Here is a 14,710-nt window from a genome sequence, read left to right as displayed (position 1 = left end):
GCAAAAACGAAACTAAAAAACTACAGGTACATTATATGATTGATTTTTATCTATTCTTAATCGTTTTTAAAAGGAATCAGTTAACTATTATGTCTCTATACCCTGTAAACAGTCATTTCAGCAACATTTTTTTTTTTACTTTAGTGACCCTTTAACAGCAACCAGGAACATAGACAGAAGCAAGGTCTCAGGCATAGCCAGGTTTGTCAGCAAGCGGGCAGACAGTTACCAAATCATAGACAGAGTCAGGAACGGAGCCGGGTCAGAGATGGGCATCAGTACAGGGACAGAACACAGAGCCAAGGTCAAGAGCAAGCCGGGTCAAATACTGGGAAGACACACGATCAGAGCAAGGTTCAGGAACACAGCTAAAGATCAGTCAGCAAAGCACAAGAGCCCAGACTCCCTTTAAATAGGCTGTCTGGCGCCAAACGGGATTAGGCTCGTACGTGTGTGCGCACGTCTGTGCGCATGCGTGGCTGCAATTGCGCACGCCTGTGAGCCATTCTATGGCAAAGGCTATGCGCTTGCGCACGTCTGTGTGCAAAACGTCTCACAGGAGTTCCCTGACAGCCTGCAGCCATCTTTCTTCCTGGCAGGTGTGCTCCACTTGCCCTCAGTTTAATTCCAATTACCAAATGTGAGCAGGCGAATGGAAATTTTGAGGGCTGGTCTAAAAGGCTGATCTATTTTTAGCTCCTGGATTTTTAGACCTTGGTTTAAACAGTTTGATCCATTTTTCGATCCTGGTCTAAACAGTTAAGTCTATTTTTAGATTCTGAAACTATTTTTAGATCTTGGTATAAACATTTTGGTCTATTTTTAGATCCTGCTCTCAACACTTAAGATCTATTTTTAGATCTTGATCTAAACAGTTCAATCTATTTTTAGATCTATTTTTAGACCTTGATCTAAAACAGTACGATCCATTTTTAGATTCTGGTTCCAACTGTTCAATCTATTTCTGGATCCTGGTCTAAACAGTTCGATCTATTTTTTTCCCCAAATCATTTTTATTACATTTTAAATAGAAATTGCCACATTACTCACAATCTTGAAGGTCCTTCAGTTTCATTTTACAGGAACCATCTTAAAGGAGTTGTAAAGGCAGGTTTTCTATCTTAACACTGGTTCTGGTGACCAAAGGGATTCCCTTAATTTGCAGGGTATTTCTCTCACGTCCTGTTTTGGCTATGAGAACCAGTAGTGGAAATATCTTCTAAACGTGCACCATTTAGGAGATATTTACATTACGTGCAGCCAGTAACATTACTGGCGCATGGGCTCTGAAAGAAAGGCCACCCGGACTGTTCCTTCAGAGCCCTGTGACTTAAACGGCGGCAGTGACGTCATCACAGAGCCAGAGTCTGCAAACCCCAGAACGAAGATGGGTCAAGATGAAAGCGCCTGCAGCTCTGACATCTCGCCACTGGAATGCTTTGCTTTAACCGCTTGCCGACCGCCGCACTCACTTTTACGTCGACAGAATGGCACGGCTGGGCAAATGTGCGTATATATACGTCCCCTTTAATTTTCCCGGCCGTGTGGTCGCAAGCTCCATGACCGTGCCCGCGGACTCGATGCCCGCGATCAGGTCACAGAGCTGTAGAACTGGGAGAGGCAAGTGTAAACATGCTTCTCCCTGTGCTGCCTAATGACACTGTCACTGATCGAATGTTCCCTGTCATCGGGAACAGCGATCAGTGACGTGCCACATACAGCCCATCCCCCTACAGTTAGAAGCACTCCCTAGGTCACACCTAACCCCTTCACTGTCATTTTTACAGTAATCAGTGCATTTTTATAGCACTGATCGCTGTAAAAATGACAATGGTCCCAAAATTATTAATAAAAATGCCATAAAACTATCCCCTATTTTGTAGACGCCATAACTTTTGCGCAAACCAAGCAATAGATGCTTATTGTGATTCCCCCCCCCCCAATATGTAGAAGAATACATATCGCCTAAAAAAAAATTTTTATATATATTTTTTGTAGGGCCGTGGAAATTATTTTGATCGGTACTAGTGGTGCAACGGATCGTAAATGATCCGTTATCCGAACGGATCACCATATGCGGATCAGCACACCACGTGATCCACGGAGCACCGCTGCTGCCTTGGCCATAGGAAAGGGCGTGGCCTCGGCCTAGCTCCCGGAGCGGCGGCCATCTTGGTCCACCCGGCAGCGGCCTAGGTGAGCCTAGAGCAGCACGCTGACGTCATCACCCGGCCTCAACTGCTTGTGTTCGGCCGGCTTCTCTGGTAAGACTAAACAAGCACTAATCTTCCTATACAGTGGGAGAGAAGTCTGTAGATATTACAGTGGGGACTATATATGGTGGTGATCTGAAAAATGTATGCGTGTTATAATTTATCGAAATTAGTCGATAAAAATTAAATAAAAAATTGATTAAATCGAACACGAAAATTTAAATCAGTAACAGCCCTAATTTTTGGGGGATATTTATAAGCAAAAAACCTACGTTAGACTTACCGGTAACGGTATTTCTACGAACCTTCCAGGACAGCACACCTGAGAGATGAGGGTTCCTCCCCACAGGAAACACAATCAATTGACAGCTTGTTACAATCGTGGTCAATAATGTCTAACTGCTGCATAGGACCACCAAAAAGACCAATCAGAGATTTGTTCTGTGAAACAAGGAACTACTTTGGTCAACAAAGAACATCTGGTTTTAAACCACTAGTCTGTTTAGGAGAATAGTTTAGAAAAAGGCCTCCTGAAGAAAATCCTTGTGGGTCCCCTTTTTATTTGTTTGCCATAGTGAAAAGGAAAAAGACCCACTTAAGGATAATAGATTAAGGGAAGCTTATTCCCTGGGCTCAAAGGACTGGACAGGTTTGTAACCAAGCTGGGTGTTTTGTGTGCTCCTGCACCTTCAAGGAGGGGTGGGGAGGGGAAAGGGTAAGGTGAGAAGTGAAATCCAGTTCCTGTTCTGGCTGGCCCCGGGATCTCAGACCCCTGAAAGCCAGGACCTCTCACTCCCTTTCCAAGGGGGGGTTGTACTCACCGATCCCCGACCTGGATCTGCCTGCAGTCGCATTTGCCTTCCCGTCCTCTTCTTCCATAAGGAGGTTGGCTGGGTCCTGGGCTGCTGGAGGGGCTGGTACAGCAAGCCGACCACTTCCACACCACTCTCCACACTGTCTCCCGGCATCATAACACTTCCAGGTTGCACTGTGCCTGCAGCGCCGCCCACTTCCTGTGATGCGGTCATGTTCAGAAAGAGGCTTGGAGCTCAGTGCTTCCTCCTAGGAAAAACCTGGAAGTGAAGAGAGCAGCTTAATGGCGGCGTTTTTGCATCACATCGATGGCTCGCCCTCCCTGCGGCCAGAGCTCTGGTGCACGCCTGGGGCGACCTGTGAGAAGGACAAAGCCTACAGGTTAGTTCAGCCCTCCCTGTCTCAACAGGGGTACCATTAGACCCTCCCCGGTCTTTAAAACAAAACAAACATGTCACTGTGGTTGGGAGAAACACAATCAATACTGGGGATCAAGGGAAAGGGTGGGGACTTATAACAAGTTGTCAATTAATTGTGTTTCCTGTGGGGACGAGCCCTCATCTCTCAGGTGTGCCGTCCTGGAAGGTGATGGGAGAGATTATTGTTTTTTTTTCAAAATTGTCGCTCTATTTTGTTTATAGCACAAAAACTAAAAACCGCAGAGGTGATCAAATACCACCAAAAGAAAGCTCTATTTGTGGGAGAAAAAAAAAGATGTAAATTTTGTTTAGGAGCCACGTTGCACAAACGCGCAATTATCAGTTAAAGCGATGCAATGCCGAATCGCAAAAAGTGGCCTGGTCTTTGGCCAGCGAAATGGTCTGGGCTGAAGTGGTTAAAGTAAGTTTAACATAATGTGATGCATACTAGCACATACATTTACCCTGCAGGCTACAAAAAAAAACTGCTTGTAGGTTATGAAAAATGCACTGGACAGCACCAAAAACACACTGGCCTGGATTCAAGAAGCAATTGCGCCTGTGTAACCATAGGTTACACAGCGCAATTGCTTACTTGCCCTGGCGTAACGAATGCTCCTGATTCAGGAACCTCGTTACGCCGACTGCAGCCTAAGATATGCGCGGCATAAGGCTCTTATGCCCGCATATCTTAGGCTGCATTCTTGCGATGGCCGCTAGGTGGCGTTCCCGTTGTGCTCAGCGTATAGTATGCAAATTGCATACTAACGCCGATTCACAACATTACGCGAGCCCTGCGTACGCAGTTTACGTCGTTTCCGTACGGCGGTTTTCGCGTAAGGCTGCCCCTGCTATTAGCAGGGGCAGCCAATGTTACGTATACCCGTTGTTCCTGCGTCGCGAAATTTCAAATTTACGTAGTTTGCGTAAGTGATTTGTGAATGGCGCTGGACGCCATTCACTTTGAAGCAAATGACGTCCTTGCGACGTCATTTGCCGCAATGCACGTCGGGAAAGTTTCCCGACGGAGCATGCGCCCTACGATCGGCGCGGGAACGCGCCTAATTTAAATGATTCCCGCCCCCTACAGGATCATTAAAATTGCGCGCGCTTACGCCGGGCATTTTGCCGGCGCGCCCAAGCAATTTACGGAGCTACTGCTCCGTGAATCAAGGGCAGCGCAGTAAATTTGCGGGGGAGCAGGGCAAAAACGTTGCCCTGCGCCTCCGCAAAAAAAGCGCAAATGTACCTGAATCTACCCCACTGGAATGCATCCGCACTGCGTTTCTATGGTGTGAACTGGCCCTGAAAAAGAAACAGGGGGGAAAAAAAAAAAAAAAGCGTCTGGCCTGGAAACACATGAAAAACGTGCATGCAGAAGCTCATCCAGAACGGATCGGGAGGATGTTTTTGTGGGGGGAACTAGGCCTCAGACATGCAGGCATTTTGCACCAAACTGAGTGAATGCTTTGTCCTGTGATTGCAGTGTGACCCCCCCAAACTTCAACAGGCCGTCTGACAAGCAGCTTCATTTATAAAATGTGATAGCCCAAGTTGAATTTCCTGCACAGCACCGATGCGGTGATGCGTGTACAATCTCCTCCACCTGCAGTGTCTCCTTGTAGGTGGTAAAAACATGGCTCATCAGTCTACTTCTACCGCCCCATTGAAATGAGCCCAAAAGCATCCCTTTTGCTCCCATGAATTTGTCACCAAAAGCTGTTCCTGCGAGAGAAGGAAATATTCACCTTTCCCGCTGAACACCGTTCTGATGCAGATAAACGATCCGCTGCTGTGACTTCTGGGAGCGTTGATTTGCGGTGTCCCCCGCAGTGCTTAGTGGTTCCTCCCGATGACCTCCATGATATTACTGTGTCCTATTGGGGTGCTGAGGTCAGGTGGATGAACTACTTAGTGTGTGGGGGGGGGGGGGGAGGGAAGTACAAAGGACAATTTTAAAAGATAATTAGCTAGATTCAGAGAGACTTATCTACTGGCGTATCAGTAGATAAGCCAGCCTAAGTCTGAATGTGCGCCCGCGCTAATTTAAGCGTATTCTGGTAACCAGATACGCTTAAATTAGGCTCAGATACGAGCGGCGCAAGTGTCTTACACCCTCGTATCCTAAAGTGTAATTTTTAGGCTAACCGCTAGGTGGCGCTTCCATTGCGGTTGGCGTAGAATATGTAAATCACTACTTACGCCTATTCACGAACGTACGCCCGGCCGCCGCAGTACAGATACGCCGTTTACGTAACGCTTTATCAGGCCTATAGTTACTCCATCAAATAGCTGGAATAGTAATGTTAAAGTATGGCCGCCGTTCCCGCTTCGAAAATTTGACGTTGTTTGCGTATGTCGTCCGTGAATAGGGATTTGCGTAGTTTACGTCCACGTTGAAATCAATAGGCCCGTGCGGCGGACTTAGCCGCAATGCACACTGGGAAATGTAGGCGCATGCGCAGTTGCAAAAAAACGTCAATCACGTCGGGTCAAGCCTAATTATCATAAAACACACCCCCTCAGCCAAATTTAAATTAGGCGCCCTTACGCCCGCCCGCTTTAGGCTACGCCGCCGTAACTTAGCAGGCAAGTACATTGTGAATCATGTACTTGCCTCGCTAACTTACGGCGGCGTAGCCTAAATGCCTTAAGCTACGCCGCCGCAAGTATGCGCTCGCCATCCTGAATCTAGCTAAATATTTCTGTATAAGGGAGCTGTATGGGGGAAATGTGAGTCCCTGTGCGCTCACACCCCGCACAGGTATGCCAATTAGAAGCCTGGACTTCTACTACAGGAAGGTGTGAGGCTGTCAGGGAAGCGGCCTTTCCAGACTCCCTCACCTCCCTCTGACCAATCCGGTGACTAGCAGGTCATGCCGGGACACTCAAGAGACACAGAACCCGGCCCCGCACCCCTCTCCTGCCTGTGAGGCGGCCGTCACTTCCGGCGACACTACAAGTGCCAGCATGCCCCGCCCCACACCAACCGGCTTCAGCGAACTCCCCGCGCCCGCTCCCCGCCTCACACCGCCATGGCGGCCCAGGCCGGACACTGCCGCACTTCCCGGCCTCCCTGTCTGCCGCCTCTGCGCATGTGCGTGACGTCCCGCCCTACGTCGGCGATCCAGCGAAGTGTGATCGGCCAATGAGCGTGCGCGGGGAGAAACGGATTGAGCGCTGCCATTGGTCGGACGCAGCGGCCAGTCATCATCCGATCCTGCCCAGGTAAGTGAGCGGACCGGCGCTGCGTCGCTGCGGCCCCCGTTTCCTGCCCTTCCCCCTCCCTGCTCGGTCGGGTATTTCTTCACCGGCCTCGGTATAGTGGGGGGAGCTGTGTGTGAGGGGCAGGCTGACACCCGCCTGTGGTGACGCCCCATAGACTTACCAGGGACGTCTTATTTCCTATAGACTGTACTGTGTGTATGCAATGATTACAGGTGCATGGAGGAGGCTGTGGTGCCACTGCATGGAGTGGGTTGAGTTGCCCCTGGCACGGGGGCAGGCTGCGGTGGTTCCCCTGGCACGGGGGGGAGGCTGCGGTGGTTCCCCTGGCTCGGGGGGAGGCTGCGGTGGTTCCCCTGGCTCGGCCGGAGGCTGCGTTGGTTCCCCTGGCTCGGGGGGAGGCTGCGGTGTTTCCCCTGGCACGGGGGGAGGCTGCGGTGTTTCCCCTGGCACGGGGGCAGGCTGCGGTGGTTCCCCTGGCACGGGGGGCAGGCTGCGGTGGTTCCCCTGGCACGGGGGGCAGGCTGCGGTGGGTCCCCTGGCACGGGGGGCAGGCTGCGGTGGTTCCCCTGGCACAGGGGGGCAGGCTGCGGTGGTTCCCCTGGCACAGGGGGCAGGCTGCGGTGGTTCCCCTGGCAGGGGGGGCAGGCTGCGGTGGTTCCCCTGGCACAGGGGCAAGCTGCGGTGTTGCCCCTGGTACAGGGGGCATGCTGTGGTGTACTGAGTGCATGCCAGAGACATTTCCACCCCTGACACAGCTGTAACCTGCTATGGTGAGGGGAATCCTGTAATGGGGACACGGCTCTGATTCGGCTCACTTTGGGAGATTTCCTCCAACTTCCTGTGACTTGTCCCCAACAGTAGAGGAGATCTCAGGTGTTCCCTGAACTCCACTCCAATGGTCTGCAGGCCGGGTCATAACTCCCCTCAGGCCTCCTCTTTGTTTACATGAGATGGGGGGTGGAGATGACCCAGCCTGCACCCATTGGAGTAGAAAAATGGTGAGCTTGGGTGGGGGCAGGGCTCTGAGCTCGGGTAGGGGCAGGGCTCTGAGCTCGGGTGGGGGCAGGGCTCTGAGCTCGGGTAGAGGCAGGGCTCTGAGCTTGGGTAGACACACCTTTATGGAAACAGTTTTCCCTGATGGCAGTGGCCTCCTTCAGAAGAATAATGTGCCCTGCCACACTGCAAAAAAATGGTTGCAGGAGCACAACAACAAGATCAAAGTGTTGACTTGGCCTCTAAATTCTCCAGCTCTCAATTCAATTGTTCATCTTTGGGATGTGCTGGAAAAACAAGTCTGATCCATGGAGGTCCCACCTTGCAACTTACAGGACCTAAAGGATCTACCACTGACTGGTTGGTGCCGGATACCAGAGTATACCTTCAAGAGGTCTAGTGGTATCCATGCCTCAATGGGTCAGGGTTGTTTTGGTAACAAAAGGGGGGCCTACTCAATGTTAGGTAGGTGGCCATAAAGTTATGTCTGAACAGTGACCTCCAGGCAGAGGGATTCTTATAGTGTAGAGTAGACAATGTGCTAAGCTGTGTGCCCTGGCTGGGCTGCTGCTCTGTAGTCCAACATCTATCCTTCAGTTTATGGCTTTATTCAGACAGGCACTGACACCCGTCCAGCGTGCCGGCTCCCTTTGTTATTGCGCCTGCATCTGCCCCAGGCTGCGATTGGCCAGCCACTGCATCCACCTCTGTAGGCTGCCCGCGTGCTGCCTGTGGCAGATACAGGCGCAATAATAAAGTGATTCTGTGGGCAGGACGGGTGTCAGTGCCTGTCTGGACGAAACATACATTGTATAGTACAATTCTCAATATACTTCTGGCCCGCTGTAGCTGTCATATTATGCAGAATGGAGTATCCTCTATTCATGCCCTTCTCCCCTTGTCCACTCACACAACACCTTGTATTCTTTGTGCCATTCACAAAATATAATGTTCTGTGAATGGCTTAGAGAAGGGGAGAGGTGGATCAACAACACTTGGGCCTCCATTTATGAGATCCACACCAGGTTGGAAGTATATTGAGAGCTATAAACTAATGGATAGTTGCTGGCGTACACATCAGCCACCCACCTCAGTATGGGTAATGTTTGTTTACACAACAGAAGTACTGCTTTCAGGGCCGGCTCACACTGGTGGCGTGCAGTGCGATTTTGGTGCCTATTTATTTGCATAGGCTGCAAATCTCACTGGAACGCCAAAAAAATAGTGCCGCACCAAATCGCATGGTAATAAACCGGCCCTAAAGAAGTACTAAACCCAAGAGCAAACATTTATTATATTGCAGCCTACCGATTCTCAGATGTTATGGGTGCATTCATTTTCTTTTTTAGGCTTTTATTCTTATATTTTCACCTGGTGATCTGACCAAATCTAAATTCTCTAGTGCCTTCCCTTCCCCCAGACTGGCAATGCTGCTGGCCAAAGGTGTCTGTTTCTCCTCCATCCAGAGTTTGGGCGCCCTAACCAAGGAGGTGTCTTAAAGGGGTTGTAAAGGTTTTTTTTTTTTTCTAAATTGGTTCCTTTAAGCTAGTGCATTGTTGGTTCACTTACCCTTTCCTTCAATTTCCCTTCTAAATGTTTTTTTTCTTTGTTTTCTTTGTCTGAATTTCTCCTTTCTGTTTCTCCTCAGTAAGCTGTTCTGGCTGACTAACCATCGCTCGGATGATGGTGACAAGGTTACTGAGGAGAAACAGGAAGTGAGAAATTCAGACAAAGGGGAAAAAAAAAATTAGAAGGGAAATCGAAGGAAAAGGTAAGTGAACAAACAATGCACTAGATTAAAGGAACGTAGTTAGAAAATAAAGAGCAAACCTTTACAACCCCTTTAAAGCGATATTAAAGGGGTGGTTCCCCCTAAAACAAATTTCTAACAATACTTTCGGAAGACTGCTTACACTGCGGGTAGGCTGGCTTTTTTTTTTTTTTTTCGTACATACCTCGATCATATCGCATATCGCCGTTTCATCCCTCGGCTTCCGGGTATGAGTCTTGCTGGACCTAGTTGATTGACGTTCCTCCGACCGGCGCATACTGCGCGTCACGACTTTCCGACAGAAGCCGAACGTCATTGCACAGGGGCCGTATAGAGTCGGCTCTATACGGCGCCTGCGCAGCGACGTACGGCTTCTTTCGGAAAGTCGTGACGTCAAGTATGCGTCGGTCGGAGGAACGCCCACCGCCACAAGACTCATACCCGGAAGTCGAGGGATGAAACGGCGATATCGAGGTATGTACGAAAAAAACAGCCTACCCGCAGTGTAAGCAGTCTTCCAAATGTATTGTTAGAAATTTGTTTTAAGGGGGAACCACCCCTTTAAAGCCTTGTCCCCCCCCCCCCCCCCCCCAAGAATAAAAACATGTTATGCTTACCTGCTCTGTGTAATAGTCTTGAACAAAGCAGCAGCCCAGATCCTCCTCTTCTCAGGTCACACTATAGCGTTCCTGCCTCCTGTCGGGTGCCCCCACAGCAAGCAGCTTACTGTGGTGGCACCCACGCAGAGGCGCGCTACCGACCCAGCGCTCTGTGCGTTCATTCACACAGAGTTGTGGCTCGGCTGCACTGCCCCTGTTTCCTGATTGGCTCACTGGCTGTGATTGACAACTCCCACTGCTGCCAAAAGCTAATCGGGGGTGCGGAGAGGCGAGGCTCTCGTGTACATCACTGGATCGAGAGAGGGGGGGTCGGGTAAGTTGGGGGGACTGCACACAGAAGGTTTTTACCTTCATGCATTTTTACCTTCATGCATAGACTGCATGAAGGTAAAAAACCTTGTGCCTTTACAATCGCTTTAAACTGATACTAAAGTCAATTTTCTTTTTTTTCATTAAAAATAAAAAACATGTTCTACTTACCTGCTCTGTGTAGTGGTTTTACACAGAGCAGCCTGGATCACCCTCTTTTCGGGTCCCCCGCTAGCACTCCTGGCCCCTTCACCCTGTTGAGTGCCCACACAGCAGGCAGCTTGCTATGGGGCACCTGAACCAAGCCGTAACTGCCTGTGTTCATTCAGACATGGATCCATGGCTCAGCCTTGCCCCCTTTCTCTCCTTATTGGCTCACTGACTTTGATTGACAGCAGCAGGAGCCAATGGTGCCGTGCTGCTGTCTCTGTCAATGAAGAGGGGAGTCCCGGCCAGAAGAGTCTCTCGTTCAACATCCCTGGATTTAGATAGACCTCAGGTAAGTATTAGGGGGGCTGCTGCACACAGAAGGCTTTTCATCTTAATGGATGGAATGCATTAAGATAAAAAAAAACAAAAAAACTCCTGCCTTTACACAACCACTTTAAGCCTCGTACACACGGGCCGAATGTCGGGCGGCATTGGCTGGTTCAATAGAAACCGGCTGACATTTGGCCTGTGTGTACTGCAACCAGTCCAACGGAAGCTTCTGTTCGGCTGGCTTCTGCTGATGGAGCATGACCGAAAAAGCTCTGCCAATTGGCTCCTGGTCAGTGCTCTCAGCCAATGGCTGAGAGCACTGACTGGAGTGTTCCCCCTGTCAGAACATAATAGCTCAGCAGGTGAGATTGCAGTACTAACCATAGATGGTTAGTACAGTGGCTCTGTCAGTGGAGCTGTCAGTTTTTTTTTTCTCGTTCAGCCCTGTTGGGTTGAACAAAGGAATAGTGTGTACCAGACTTAACAGGATTGATCATCGGGTGAAAATAGAGGTGGGGAAAGGCTTTTAAAAAAAAAAATGACTATAAACTATAGGAATTAGGACGGATTGGATTAGAAGGGAAAGTACTAATTGTTTTGAGTGCTTTGTCTCCAGAGAGAGTGTTCACTTTTCTTGCTTCAGTGTTGTAGTGAAATATAGGGGGGGGGCGTTGGCAGAGGAATGTGGGACCTCTGTACAGGGATCGCTGCTTCCACACATTGGGGCTGCAGTCTTTAGCTGCATGCTTTTGATTATTAAAAATAAACTGTCCAAGTGGGAAGTAAGGGGAAATCTACCCAATGGGGCAGCAGACAAGAATAAGAACCCGACAGGGATTTTTACTTGTCCCTGCGCTATACAAATAATACATTCTGGCTTGTTTAAACTTTCTTTTCTGTGAAGTTTTGTTATGACCTGTCTTTTTTGATCCCCTTATCTCACTAATTGAAACATACTCTGCGGTAAGGTTGGTTAATGAAGTGTGCCTAGCCTGGAAGCTGCGAAGCAGTTTATGTACCTCATAGAGAGTGCGATTTATATACTGGGGAAAAAAAAGGCGTCTGCCATAAGGATTGGTGTAAAGCGTAACGTTCTTTTGGTCTTGCTTCTCTTGTGGGTGCACTTAGTTCTGCACTTCTGTGAACCTAATTCAATTGACAGCAGGCTAAAGTCCACTGTTGGCTGACATAACTCATCCAGACTTGATGTCGGGATCTACCCAGATGACTGAGCGGCAGCTGGCTCAGCCTCTCAGTGCACTGCTCGGAGCCTGGGCCAGCCGCTCCCACCCCTCCACAGCCTGGGGCTCTATTGAGATAGACGGTCACTGGATCTCTGTTCACTGAAGAACTGAGCAATCAGCTGTGTTTGACTGCTCAGTTCTCAGTCTTAAAGACGGCGGGGGACAGATGCAGAATCATGATGTGTGTGTGTGTGTGTTTTTTTTTTTTTTTAAATCGAATATTTCTCTTTTAGGCCTCATGCACATTGTACAATTTTAAAGCTGCTCATAGGGGCGCCTGAGTTTGTTTTTTATTCCTTCTAAACCAACCTGCTTGCTAACCTATGTCTCCATGTATACATAGGCTTTTAGCAGCGTTTAGTGGCAGGAAAAACCCCAATGCCAGTGTGTGCAGGAGCAGCAGAGTTTGGGCAGAAAAAATTATTGATGCTTCTAAATGTGCCTTAATGTTAGACGCATTTGGTGCTTGAGGGTTAGTTTATTTCAATGGCCAGAAAATATTATTTATTCTGGTCAATGAAATGAATTTGTGCCCAAACACTTGACATGGCTAAATGCATTACACGCTTTTACATTGTCGGGAGTTGTTTTTTTTTTGCCCAAAACGCTGCTAGGAGGAAGGCATCTAGGAGAGTTTACAAAACATGTGCGCATGAGGCCTAAATGCAGAAAATAAAAACCTGGATTCAAGAAAAGAGTGAAAATCAGTCATTTCTCTGTCACAGGTACAGTAAGTAACATGGTAAGATTGACGTTTGAGGTAAAGATGAGAAGATTACAGGCAACCTAACTGAGGTTTGGGGGTGCAGCAGGAATGCTTGCCATGTCCAATATACCAACACATAGTATTTGTAGTGTTTTAGCAATACCAGTTCTGTGCTTTCCATTGCTGCTCCTTACTCTTTCAGCCATAATGTAGTCAGTGATGATGCAAAGCTGCACCATCCTGGATTTAGACTTCACTCTTGGGAATTTTACAAATGCTGAGAGTGCAGTACGCTGCTAGGAGAAAGGTGAGCAAAGGAGGAAGAAAACCTCCCTATATACATACTTGTTCTGGATATACAGCGGGTAAAATAATAAGTATTGAATTCGTCACCATTTTTCTAGGTAAATATATTTCTAAAGGCGCTATTGACATGAAATGTTCTCCACATGTCGGTAACAACCCATGCAATCCATACATACAAAGACACCAAAACAAATAATGTTCAGAAATGAAGTTGTGTTATAACATGGAATGATACAGGGAAAAAGTATTGAACATGCTAATTGAAATGTATTTAATACTTCATACAAAATCCTTTCCAAGACGCCTCCTGTATAGAGAAACTAGTCGCATGCATTGCTCAGGTGTGATTTTTTGGCCCATTCTTCCACACCGTCTTCAAACCTTGAAGGTTCCGTGGGCCTCTTCTATGAACTTTGATCTTTAGTTCTTTTTTCCATAGGTTTTCTATTGGATTCAAGTCAGGTGATTGGCTGGGCTATTCTTGCAGCTTTGTTTTCTTTCTTTAAAACCAATTGAGAGTTTTCCCCTTCATCATTTTGGTAGATGGCAGCAGATATTTATCAAGATTTCTATGTCTTGGTACTTTTTTCCCATTCATCCTTCCTTCAACGTTATGAAGTTTGCCAGTACTGTCTGCTGAAAAACAGCCCCGTTCACACCATGATGTTCCCACCGCCAAACTTCACTGTTGGTATGGGGGTGTATTTGGGGTGATGGGCAGTGCCATTTGACCTCCAAACATGGTATGTATTATGGCATCCAAAGAGTTAAATTTTGGTGTCATATTTTGGTGTCATATGACCAGACTATATTCTCCCTGTATTTCACAGGCTTGTCTAAATGTTGTGCAGCAAACTTTTTAAATGAGCTTCAACATGATTTTTCTTCAGCAATGGAGTCTTGTGTGGTGCACATGCATACATGCCACAGTGGCTGAGTGCATTACTTATTGTTTTCTTTGAAACAATTGTACCTGCTAATTCCAGGTCTTTCTGAAGCTCTCCACAAGTGGTCCTTGGCTTTTGGACAACACTTCTGTTAATTATGTTCACTCTTGTCAGAAATCTTGTGAGCGGCACCTGTTTGTGGTGAAATTATGTTCTTTCCTCTTCCGGATTTTGGCCCAAACAGTGCTCACTGGAACATTCAGAAGTTTAGCAATCCTTCTGTTACCTATGCCATCAGTATGTTTTGCAACAATAAGGTTGCAAAGGTCTTGAGAGAGCTCTTTGCTTTTACCCATCATGAGATGTTTCTTGTGACGCTTTGGTAATGAGACACCTTTTTATAGGCCATAATTTGAGACTGAACCAGCTGATAATTTGCACCGACAACGGTCAGGATTGCTTTCTAATTACTGATAGATTTCAGCTGGTGTCTTGGCTTTCCATGCCCTTTGGCACCCCCCTTTCTTCATGTGTTCTATAACTTTTACCTGTGTCATTCCATTCTATTAGGCCCCGTACACACCATAGAATCCATCCGCTGAAAAATCCCAGCAGATGGGTTTCAGCGGATAGATCCTATGGTGTGTACACGCCAGCGGATCTGTTTCCGCGGATTTTTCTCCCCTGGGATGGATTCCAGCAGATCGAATATTCGCTGACA

General features: G+C 48.0%; 1 protein-coding gene across 2 annotated transcripts in view; it reads left to right on the top strand.

Annotated features, from left to right (window-relative positions):
- The first annotated feature begins 6,588 nt into the window (after nucleotides 1-6,588).
- The window catches only part of ZMYND11 (zinc finger MYND-type containing 11), a 128,778-nt gene continuing 120,656 nt past the window's right edge, over nucleotides 6,589-14,710 (top strand). Inside the window, exon 1 of one of the 2 annotated variants that reach the window (XM_040352685.1) lies at nucleotides 6,589-6,673. The gene's annotated coding sequence lies outside the window, so the exon portion shown is untranslated. The remainder of the gene's footprint in view (nucleotides 6,674-14,710) is intronic. The other variant, XM_040352686.1, reaches the window with a different exon arrangement.

The sequence above is a fragment of the Rana temporaria genome, chromosome 5, assembly GCF_905171775.1.
Source record: "Rana temporaria chromosome 5, aRanTem1.1, whole genome shotgun sequence".
Lineage (NCBI taxonomy): Eukaryota > Metazoa > Chordata > Amphibia > Anura > Ranidae > Rana > Rana temporaria.
The sequence above is the reverse complement of the archived record's forward strand: the minus strand, read 5'-3'. Positions and strand labels throughout refer to the sequence as shown.